We start from the raw sequence: 12,208 nt of genomic DNA, 5'->3' as shown, positions 1-12,208 counted from the left end.
ATCCTTGTTGCGGACTCAGCCTACTATTGTGAGACCTTTTCCATAGTCCAAACGAACGAGTTACTTGGGACTTCTTTCAAACGGAATTCCGAAAGAAATATATTAGCCAACGGTTCATTGATCAAAAGCGCAAGGAATTCTTGGAACTCAAGCAAGGCCGTATGACAGTATCTGAATACGAACATGAATTTGTAAGACTCAGTAGGTATGCCCGGGAGTGTGTAGCTGATGAGGTTGCTATGTGCAAAAGATTCGAAGAAGGATTGAATGAAGATTTAAAGCTACTAGTGGGTATTTTGGAGATAAAAGAATTCGTAACCACTAGTCGAACGAGCCTGCAAGGCGGAAGAACTTGGAAAGGAGAAGAAGAAGGCTGAATTTGAAGCTAGAGACTATCGTAAAAGATCGACGAGTAAAGCTCCGTTCTCAGCTGTAAAGAAGTTCAGGGAGGACACTAATAAGTCGAGAACGACTGCGGGAATTTCCATCAGGGCACGACCATCGACGGACTCCCGAGCAACTTCGGTAGCTAGTGTGGGCAATAATCGTCAAGAGAAACCTGATTCAGCGGAAGACACCTAGTGATGGGTAAGTCACTAACAGGCTGTTACGGATGCGGTCGAGACATTCATAGAGATTGCATGGAGTTGATGAGAAGAATAAGATCAAGGTGCAGACTAGTGAGTGACAACTAGAGGTAGACACGAGAATTTAGGAGTAGGGTGGTAGTCAGAGAGGGCCTCTGATACGGCTGTTCGAGCGAGAACGTACTCCTGCTAGAGCATATGCATTCGCGCACGAGAGGAGGCATCCTCCCTGACGTCATCACTGGTACCTTCACTCTCTTGATACTACTGTGATTGCATTGATTGACCTGGCTCTACTCATTCATATGTATGCGAAACCTTAGCATCCAGTAAGACTCTACCTGTTGAGTCTACTGAGTTCGTAATTCGAGTGTCAAACCCTTTGGGTCAATGCGTACTTGTTGATAAAGTGTGTAAGAGATGCCCTCTAATAATCCGAGAATCCTGTTTTCCGGCCGATTTGATGCTTTTGCCGTTTGACGAATTTGATGTTATTCTTGGTTTGGATTGGTTGACCGCGCATGATGCGGTTGTGAATTGCAAAAGCAAGACTATTGATTGAGGTACGCAAATAACGAGATAATCCGAGTTGAGTCTACAGACTTAAGGGGGTTGCCAGCTGTAATATCAGCAATGTTGGCCCAGAAATATGTAAGAAAAGGGTGCGAAGCATACCTTGCTTATGTACTTGATGACAAAGAATTAGAAAAGAAACCCGAATCTGTGTCGGTGGTTTGTGAATACCCGGATGTTTTTCCTAAAGAGTTACCGGGTTTGCCACCTGTTCGGGAGATAGAGTTGGTATTGAGCTTGTACCTGGAACTACGCCAATTTCGATAGCTCCGTATCGTATGGCACTAACCGAGTTAAAGGAATTGAAAGCTCAATTGCAAGAGTTGACGGATAGAGGTTCGCTCGACCAAGTTTCTCACCTTGGGGTGCACCAGTATTGTTCGTGAAAAAGAAGGACGGAACCATGAGATTGTGCATTGACTATCGTCAACTGAATAAAGTGACGATAAAGAATAAATATCCATTACCGCGCATTGATGATTTGTTTGATCAACTAAAGGGAGCCTTAGTGTTTTCAAAGATAAATTTGAGATCGGGTTATTATCAGTTGCGGATTCGAGATTCGGACGTACCCAAAACTGCTTTTAGAACGAGGTACGGTCACTACGAGTTCTTAGTGATGCCGTTCGGGCTCACTAATGCCCCTGCGGTATTTATGGATTTGATGAATCGGATCTTCAGACAGTATTTGGACCAGTTCGTAGTTGTGTTCATTGATGACATCTTAGTCTATTCAGGAGATGAGACCGAACATGCTGAGCACCTGAGATTAGTGTTGCAAATTTTGCGGGATAAGAAGTTATATGCTAAGTTCAGTAAGTGTGAGTTCTGGTTAAGAGAGGTTAGTTTCTCGGGTCATGTGGTATCCGCATCGGGTATTCGAGTTGACCCGAGCAAAATTTCAGCCATACTTAACTGGAAGCCTCCAAGAAATGTTACCGAAGTTCGGAGCTTCCTGGGGCTCGCCGGTTATTACCGACGATTTGTCAAAGGTTTCTCGATGATAGCCACACCAATGACGAAGCTACTTCAAAAGGATGCTAAGTTCGAATGGACGGAGAAATGTCAGAAAAGCTTCGATCAACTGAAAACTCATTTGACTGAAGCTCCAATTTTAGTGCAACCCGAATCAGGCAAAGAGTTTGTCATTTATAGTGACGCATCCCTACTCGGGTTGGGTTGCGTATTGATGCAAGAAGGTTGAGTTGTGGCCTATGCGTCGAGACAATTGAAGCCACACGAGAGAAATTATCCAACCCATGATCTCGAACTAGCCGCCATCGTATTTGCTTTGAAAATATGGCGACATTATTTGTTTGGCGAAAAGTGCCATGTATTTTCGGATCACAAAAGTCTCAATATTTGATGACTCAAAGAGACTTAAATCTGCGACAAAGACGTTGGCTTGAGTTGTTGAAAGATTACGAGCTTGTCATGATTACCACCCGGGAAAGGCTAATGTGGTTGCGGACGCCTTAAGCCGGAAATCACTGTTTGCTTTACGAGCGATGAATGTGCACTTGTCTGTTCTACCCGACAATGTGTTAGTAGCTGAATTAAAGGCCAAACCATCATTGATTCATCAAATTCGTGAAGCTCAGAAAGTCGACAATGAATTGGTTGCAAAACGGGCTGAATGTATTCCGAATATGGAATCCGAATTTCAAATTGATGATGACGATTGTTTGAGGTTCAGAAGTCGGTTGTGTGTTCCAAGAAATTCAGAACTCATTTCGATGATTCTGAACGAAGCTCATTGTAGCCGAATGTCAATTCACCCGGGGAGTACGAAATGTACAATGATTTGAAACGTCGGTTTTGGTGGCATGGTATGAAACGGGACATCTCCGACTTTGTTTCGAGATGTTTAATATGTCAACAAGTGAAAGCAGAACATCAAGTTCCTTCAGGATTACTTCAGCCGATCATGATACCCGAGTGGAAATGGGATCGAGTCACAATGGACTTTGTGTCCGGACTACCATTGTCAGCAAGCAAGAAGGATGCGATTTGGGTTGTTGTTGATAGACTGACTAAGTCGGCTCACTTTATCCCTGTGCGTACGGGTTTTTCATTGGATAAACTAGCCGAATTGTATGTTTCTCAGATTGTGAGATTACATGGAGTACCTATTTCTATCGTGTCGGATAGAGATCCGAGATTCACCTCACGATTTTGGAAGAAATTGCAAGAAGCTTTGGGTACCATGCTGCATTTTAGCACCGCTTTTCATCCACAAACCGATGGTCAATCCGAGCGGATAATTCAGATACTTGAGGATATGTTGAGATGTTGCATCCTCGAGTTTAGTGGTTCATGGGAACGGTATTTACCTTTGATTGAATTCGCTTACAACAATAGTTTTCAATCAAGTATTAAGATGGCACCTTACGAGGCTTTGTACGGTCGTAAATGCCGTACACCATTGTTTTGGACCGAGCTCAGTGAAAGTAAAATTTTCGGAGTCGATTTGATTAAAGATGCCGAACAGAAAGTAAGGGTAATCCGTGAAAGTCTAAAGGCAGCCACGGATCGTCAGAAATCGTATGCGGATTTGAAACGAAAAGACATTGAATATCAGGTGGGAGATAAAGTGTTTCTTAAAGTTTCACCTTGGAAAAAGGTACTCAGATTTGGCCGAAAGGGCAAGTTGAGTCCGAGATTCATTGGGCCATACGAAATATCCGAACGAGTCGGTCCAGTTGCGTATCGATTGATTTTACCCCCTGAACTTGAAAAGATTCACGACGTCTTTCATGTTTCGATGCTTCGACGCTATAGATCTGATCCTTCGCACATAATTAGTCCGTCGGAGGTTGAAATTCAAGCCGATATGAGTTATGAAGAAGAGCCGATGCGTATCCTAGCTCGTGAAGTGAAGGGTTGCGAAACAAAAGGGTTCCGTTAGTAAAGGTGTTATGGCTCAAACACGGGATCGAGGAAGCTACTTGGGAAACCGAGAGTTCGATGAAAGAACGATACCCAAACCTATTTACCGGTAAGATTTTCGGGGACGAAAATTTCTTGAGTGGGGAGAGTTGTGACAGCCCAAAATTGACCCTAGTCGGGAAGTGGTTTCGGGACCACAAAACCGAGTCATAAAATTTAGTTAAAATTTTATTTGCATATCTTATATGTGTGATAGTACTTGTATAAAAATTTTATGTTTTAATTTTGTATTAGGAATGTGAATTTTGCTTGAAAGGATCTAGTTGAGAGACTTAGAAAATTATGATAGGTAAATAAGTAAGGACCAAATAGTATTAAAATAGGAAAGTTTGGGTTTGCATGTCAAAGTGCCCAATTCTTGATAAGTGGCCGGCCAAGCATGGTTCCATTCCTCCAAGTTTATGTTGTTTATTATTTAATATTGGTAAGTAAATTAGAATAAATAAAAGAAAGGAATTAAAAAGAAAAAAAGATGAATAAAATAAGGGAGGAAGAAGGAGTGTTAATCCTTTTCCTTATCACAATTGCCGTACCTAAAGAAAGAAAAAGAAGAAAGTGAAGTTAAGGCATTTGGTCATCTTTAAGTTGATTAAGAAGCTTTTGAATATTCGGTGCCTAGGGGAAAAGTTTCTAAGAAGTTTGGCCATGCATGTAACTAGATTGAGGTATGTTTGATATTATTCTTTGAGATTCATGTATATTTTAAGTTGTAAGTTTGAAATCTACCTAGCCATGGTTCAAATTTTGTTAATTGATGGAGATGATATTCGGCCATGAATGTTACATTCTTGGTTGGTATTTTGATGTCTTTGGTGATGAGGTATGAAGATGGTTGATTTTGAGTGTTTAATAAAAAGGATACATGAATTATTGTTAAATAATGGTCGAATGTAGCATGATTAAAGATGTGAATAAATTGAAGTTAAGGAGGTTGTCAATGAAAAATATGAGTTGGATGAGTTTTAAAGAATAAAAATTTAGGTGACTAGAGGTCAAGGACATTCGGTCAAAGGCTTGTGTGCTAGCAAAATCGGCCTAAATGTCGTTTTGATGTGTTGAATTGAGTAAGCTAGATGTTGGAACACATAAGGATTCGGCCTTCTAAAACAATAGAGATAAGTGTATGAAAGGCTAAGTTTAAGTAGTAAGGCCGAATAGGTTGTAGATAAGGCACTTGTGAGTTCTTGGTCAAGCAATTGACAAATTAAATTAGAGTTCTTGTGACGTATAATGTCAAGTCTAACTTGGTATATTTGGCCACCTAACTAAGTACATCGCTGGTGTTGAATGTAATCTTACACATTCGGCCATATGGGGTAAAAATGGGTCGAGTGTTCATGAGATGAAATTAGGTGTTTAAATGATGTTATAGTTGACATTGTGCATATATACATGCATTCGGCCATCTAATTGAGTATGAAGGTGGTGTTAAATCTAATTGTGATGCCCATTCCGAAGTATATATATATACATATATATATACATAAGTATGCCCATTCGTGATGTTACCTTTAATTATGTGTATAATCGACTAAATGGGTAATTAGTGAGGATGGTTGCCGAATATACAGACATACATATGCATGTGTAATTGAATTATAAATGTTTAGCAAGATGGTTAAACTAGTTGATTTATTGATTAAGCTCAAGGAGTTAAAGGAGGAGAATCAAGCAAAGGCAAAGAAAAGATCATCGAGTAGCCGAGTTGGAACCGTCTTACCCAACACAAAGTAAGTCATTAAGCATATAGTTTATATTAATTTAAATGATCATAACGTCTATGTAATGATGCTGAATGGAATGATAAATATATATATATACATGTATGTATGTGGTGATGAAAGTGTTGAATGAAGAGAAAAGAGGTGAGATGTATTGAGTTGTTGATCTCGGCACTAAGAGTGCGGGTATAAACATTTATGATCATGAGATTGGCGCTAAGTGTGCGGGTTTAAATTGTACAGCACTAAGTGTGCGAGCTTGATTATGTAGCACTAAGTGTGCGAGTTTGATTATGTAGCACTAAGTGTGCGAGTTTGATTATATAGCACTAAGTGTGCGAGTTGATTATATAGCACTGAGTGTGCGGACTTAATATATACTTTTGAATCATTATGGACACTAAGTGTGCGACATTATTGAGTCGATCACGGACAGCGGATCGGGTAAGTACCTTGAGTTCGTGACTAATAGGCGTTATGTTTATATTTGAAGTTGAGCTTGGTAAGTTTGAACCTATGTGACAATTATAATTGAAGTCACGTACATAAGATTTATCGTGGAATAGGAGAAAGGTCGTTTAGTTGTATGATTGTAACGAAAATAAAATGATGTATGAAAATGCCTCGAATATCCTATTGATTAGTATATGGAATGTGAATGCATGACTTGGTATGAGATTGAACCGATAGGTTTGAGGAACTATGGTATGGTTCGGTATGGATGGAGTAACTAGCCTCGTTCCATTTTGCTTCCTCTTGTGATAATGTTATTAATGGATGGTAGTGCATTGCTTATGACTTACTGAGTTATATACTCACTCGGTGTTTCCTTGTCACCTATTTTAGGTTTCTTGGACTCGTCTCTTTTTGCGTGATCGGGCCGTCATCGGAGTCATCACACCGGCTAGCAACTTTTGGTATTTTCTTTTTAGTCGGTCTAGGAGAACATTTCGGCATGTATAGGCTAATATGTTTTGTTGAAATTTGGTATGTAAAATTTTAGCCATGCGAAAATGGCATAAATGTTCGGTTGGATTTGGTTTTATAACGTTAGGTCGTAAGTCTTGGTAATTCGATTTTCTTTTTATGCCATATGTCATGGCTGATTAATTTTGGTGTTAAGATTCATGATATGGCAATAGTGTAGTAGGGAGATGTTTGACAATGATTAGCCTTTGGTATGGCTTGTCATGATTATAATTTTGTGATATGTATGATGAATTACTAGATAGATCAATGAGAAATCACGAAATGGGCATAGTTGCTTCAGTAACAGATGCTGGCAGCAGCAGTGACGTGGGATTGAAAAATTACAAAAATTAGTAGGAATGGAATTAAATAGTGAATAAATTATGTAATCGAAGCTCGATGAGTCTATTTTCATATAGAAGTAACGAAATGATCATATGGACAGTATGTTAAGAGATATTCAGGTTCTCGTGAGACAGGGCCAGAACGGTTTCTGGGTTCCCTGTTTCGAATTTGGAAATTCATTATAAATTAACCAGAGATAATTAGGAGTCATGCCATATATTTATAGATTCCTCTCTGAGTCTAGTTTCTATAGAAACAAACGGCATCAGTATTGAAGCTTTGTGAAGGGAGTTATCCAAATCGTAATGCATGAAGGCCAGTCTAGTCGCACCCTGTAATAGGGGAGAATTTAACTAATAAACTGTACTAATTGGCCTAACCAAAAATTCTACAAAAATTCTACCATATAGGTATATGAGTCTAGTTCCAGGGAAAATTTACGGAACTGGATTTCAAGTTTCAGAACTCAAGATATGATTTTTAAAGCGACTAGTACGCAGATTGGCAGCTTGTCTGGGAAATGTCAAATAAGTGGTTTGAAGTCTGTTAACACCTCGTGTTCGACTCCGGCGACGGTCTCGGGTGCGGGGTGTTACACTTTTGCTCCCCCTGTTTCTTTTATATGAAAATATACTCATTAATAACTCAAGATATGATTTTTAAAGCGACTAGTACGCAGATTGGCAGCTTGTCTGGGAAATGTCAAATAAGTGGTTTGAAGTCTGTTAACACCTCGTGTTCGACTCCGGCGACGGTCTCTGGTGCGGGGTGTTACACTTTTGCTCCCCCTGTTTCTTTTATATGAAAATATACTCATTAATATTTAATTCCATAATTTTTTGAAATTTAATTCAACTTACAAAATTTTTGATGAATTTTCAAAGTCACGCAACTGCTGCTGTCCAACACTATTTTACTACTAAAATTCACTCTTACATAATTTCACTTAATCCATTTTGTCTTATCGAAGTTCACTCAAATATCGAGCACATTGCTCATAATTTTCAGAAACATATACCTGCACTTATTCATCATACAATCATGTTCACATGTATTTTTCACTTAATTGATTTTCCCGTTGAACTCTTCGGAAAAATAGTTGATACTCAGTTGCCTGCACGTATTTTCACACTTGTAGACAAGGCTATCTAGTACGCATAGTAGCTTGCACTTAGTACTACACATGCGACCAATTATCCAGTACACGTAGTAGCCTGCACTTAGTACTACACATGTGACCTAACCATCTGATACACGTAGTAGCCTACACTTAGTACTATGACGTGATCAAAGTTATCGGGTACGCATAGTAGCCTGCACTTAGTACTACACATAGGACCAATTATCCGGTACACATAGTAGCCTGCACTTAGTACTACACACGTGACCTCACAATAGATCATTCGTATCGTTTCTATTCCGAAGGCTCAACCGGGAGATTCCTCACTTTCCAACATGTTACAAATTTATTCATAGTCCTTTTTCAATTTGCAATTTACAGCAAATAGTCATTCTATAGGCAACCACATTTCATATGATAATAAAATATAATAAAATAAAAAGAATCGATAAATTATTTACGTACAAACTTGTCGAAATCTCATCAGGTACAATCGTGTAGCAATTCATACAACCCAGGTAATGGTAAATTAACACTCAATTCATGTAACAATAATTTGCTATTCAATTTCACATGACACAACAAGCATTACATTTTTCCATATCATACATACCATCCATCAACTTCTCTTAACATATTAAATCATACAATTTATGCCATATCAATAGAGAATTACAATTCATGCATGGTATTGCATTATTATTAACACACAAACTTACCTCGATCCAGAAATGACAATTTAAAATTTTCGTACATAACCTTGTACTTTCCCGATTTAAGCCCGAATCTCGATTTCCTTCATCTATAATATCACATTTAGCCTAATAATTAGTCACATTATGCATACAGGTCCAAAAATCATATTTTTACAAATTTACATTTTGACCCCTAAACTTTTGCATATTTGCACTTTTTCCTCAATGTTCGGAAATTAAACTTCATCCTATTTTCTAATGTTTTATGACATGCTGATCATTTTTCCCTTCTATGGAAACATCAAATTCTCACTCTAACATGTACTTATGAACATTACGTATTTTTACCGATTATGTCGTTTTACTCGTTTTCACGTAAAATCACTTAACAAAAGTTGTTTAACACAATTTCAAGCTTCATATTCTACCATTAAACATAAAAATACATGCATACCATTCATGGTAAATTGTTAAACACAAACCCTAGCTCAAAATAATGGTAGAAATAGCTAAAACATGTTTCCGGGACTTCAAAAATGTAAAGAACATTAAAAACGGGACTCGGGATAACATACAAATTCGCTTGGAAAGCTTGAAAACCCTAGCCATGGTGTTTTTCATGAAAAATTCGGCCATGAGGAAGAAGATGAGCAAATTTGGCTTATTTTGGCATTTTTAATTCATTTAATTACTAATTTACTAAAATGCCCTTAATGAAAAACTTTTAAAAACCTATCATACCATGTCCATTTTTGTCCACAAACTTCAAAATGGTCTAATTACCATTTAAGGACCTTTAAATTAAAAACTCATAACAATTAGACACTTCTAACAAGTAGAACTCAACTTTTGCACTTTTTTACAATTTAGTCCTTTTGACCAAATTGAGTGCCCAAACATCGAAATTTTCGAACGAAAATTTCACGAAATCATTTCGTGAAATCGTAGACCATAAAAATATAATAAAAATAAATTTTCCTCATCAGATTTGTGGTCCCGAAACCCCTGTTCCGACTAGGCCTAAAATCAAGATGTTACATGGACGCCTTCATCCGAAACTATATGACCCAAAATTCCAACTTTCTGGAGCCAAAACTCACTCTTGCTAAACTTAGCATACAGTTGCTTTTCCCGCAAGATCTGCAACATAATTCTCAAATGCTTCGCCTGTTCTGTCTCATCTTTAGAGTAGATCAAAATGTCGTCGATAAACACAACGAAAAACTTATCCAAATATGGCCAAAAGATCCTATTCATTAGATCCATAAACATAGTCGGTGCATTCGTTAGTCTAAATGGCATGACAAGAAATTCATAATGGCCATATCTCGTTCTGAAAGCTATCTTTGGTACATCTAAGTCTTTAACTCGCAGATGATAATAGCCAGACTTTAAGTCTATCTTAGAGAATACTGTGGCTCATCTTAACTGGTCAAACAAATCATCAATCCTTGCCAAAGGATACTTATTCTTGATAGTCACCTTGTTCAATTGCCGATAATTGATACATAACCTCATCAAACCATCTTTCTTCTTTACAAACAACACGGGGGCACCCCAAGGTAAAAAACTTAGCCTAGCAAATCCTTTATCCGTCAATTCTTGCAACTGTGCTTTGAATTCCTTTAGCTCTGTAGGTGCCATTCTATACGGGGCAATAGAAATGAGAGTCTTCCCTAGCACCAACTCAATACCAAACTCTATCTCCCTTTTAGGAGGTAATCCGAGTAATTCCTCCGGAAACACATCTAGGTACTTACAAACTATCGGCACAAACTCAATCTTCAATTCAGTTTCCTAATTGTTCAACATAAATGCAAGGTAGGCTTTGCATCTTTTCCTCATATATCTCTGAGCAACCATCGTCGTGACTACAACCGGTGGCAACCCCAATTCTCTTGATTCAACCCGTAGAGTCTTACCATTCGGGCATTTCAACTTAATAGTATACTACCACAATTCACTGTTACATCATGAAGGGCTAATCAATCCATACGAAGTATTACATCAAATTCATCAAATGGTAACAACATAAGGTTAGCCGCGAAACAACGACCTTGAATCGTCAAAGGACAATTCTTACAAATTTTATCAACTAGAATCGACTTGCCTAGTAGGTTCGACACTCTAATAATATCTTTCGTATGTTCAACAGGTATGTTCATACTAGACACCAATCTCATGCAGATATATGAATGTGTCGACCCTAGATCAATTAAAGCAACAACACTTATATTAAAAAGAGAGAAGGTACCCGTAATAACATCAGGAGCAGGGGCTTCCTCTCGAGCACGTATCGCATACGTTCTTGCTGGGGCTCAAACTTCTGATTTGGCAGCGTCTTTAGTCACGACTCGACTGCCACTAGCACTCCAAGGGTATCTCAGAGGTCTACCTCTTAGAATAGGAGTACTCGACTTCGGAGTTATTTCCTTTTCTATTTCAGCTCGTTCTGGGTAGTCTCTGAGAAAGTATCAAGAGAACCACATCTGAAACATGCGCCACTTTTCATTTGGCACTCTCTGAAGTGAAATTTGTTGTAGCTCTTACAGTTCAGTTTTTAATCATCTATGCTCCCCACACTAGTCACTATCAAGGAGGAAGACTTTTGACCTCATCGCTTAGAGCGTCTTAATCTACCCGAATATGCCACTGATGAAGTGGAGCGTTCATGCAGGCTCCTGGCTTTCTTCGTGGAGAATGAGAGTGTTTTACCGCTAGATCTCTTGCTCGCAACTCGAGCCTTTCTCTTAACTTGTTTTCTTTCATTATTAAGTTCCTCGGCCTTCTTGGCTTGATCGGCCAATGCAAAAAACTCTTGTGTTTCCAAGATCTCAATCAACAACTTGATGTCCTCATTCAGACCTTCCTCGAAGCGTTTACACATTTTCGATTTCGTTTGGACCCATTCAGTTGTGTACTGACTTAGTCGTATGAACTCTCTCTCGTATTCCGCTGCAGTCTTGTTACCTTGTTTGAGTTCCAGGAACTCATTTCGCTTCGAGTCCAAAAACCGTTGGCTAATGTATTTCTTCCTAAACTCTGCTTGGAAGAAATCCCAAGTAATATTTTCTTTCAGCACTATCGAGGATATGGTTTTCCACCAATTGTATGCAGTATCCTTCAAAAGGGACACAACACACTTCAAACACTCCTCGGGTGTGCATGACAAATCATCAAGCACCTGCGTAGTGTTCTCCAGCCAGAACTCAGCTCTTTCAGCGTCATCATCAACTTTCACTCTAAATT

This window comes from Gossypium hirsutum, chromosome A07 (genome assembly GCF_007990345.1).
Source record: "Gossypium hirsutum isolate 1008001.06 chromosome A07, Gossypium_hirsutum_v2.1, whole genome shotgun sequence".
Lineage (NCBI taxonomy): Eukaryota > Viridiplantae > Streptophyta > Magnoliopsida > Malvales > Malvaceae > Gossypium > Gossypium hirsutum.
The sequence above is the reverse complement of the archived record's forward strand: the minus strand, read 5'-3'. Positions refer to the sequence as shown.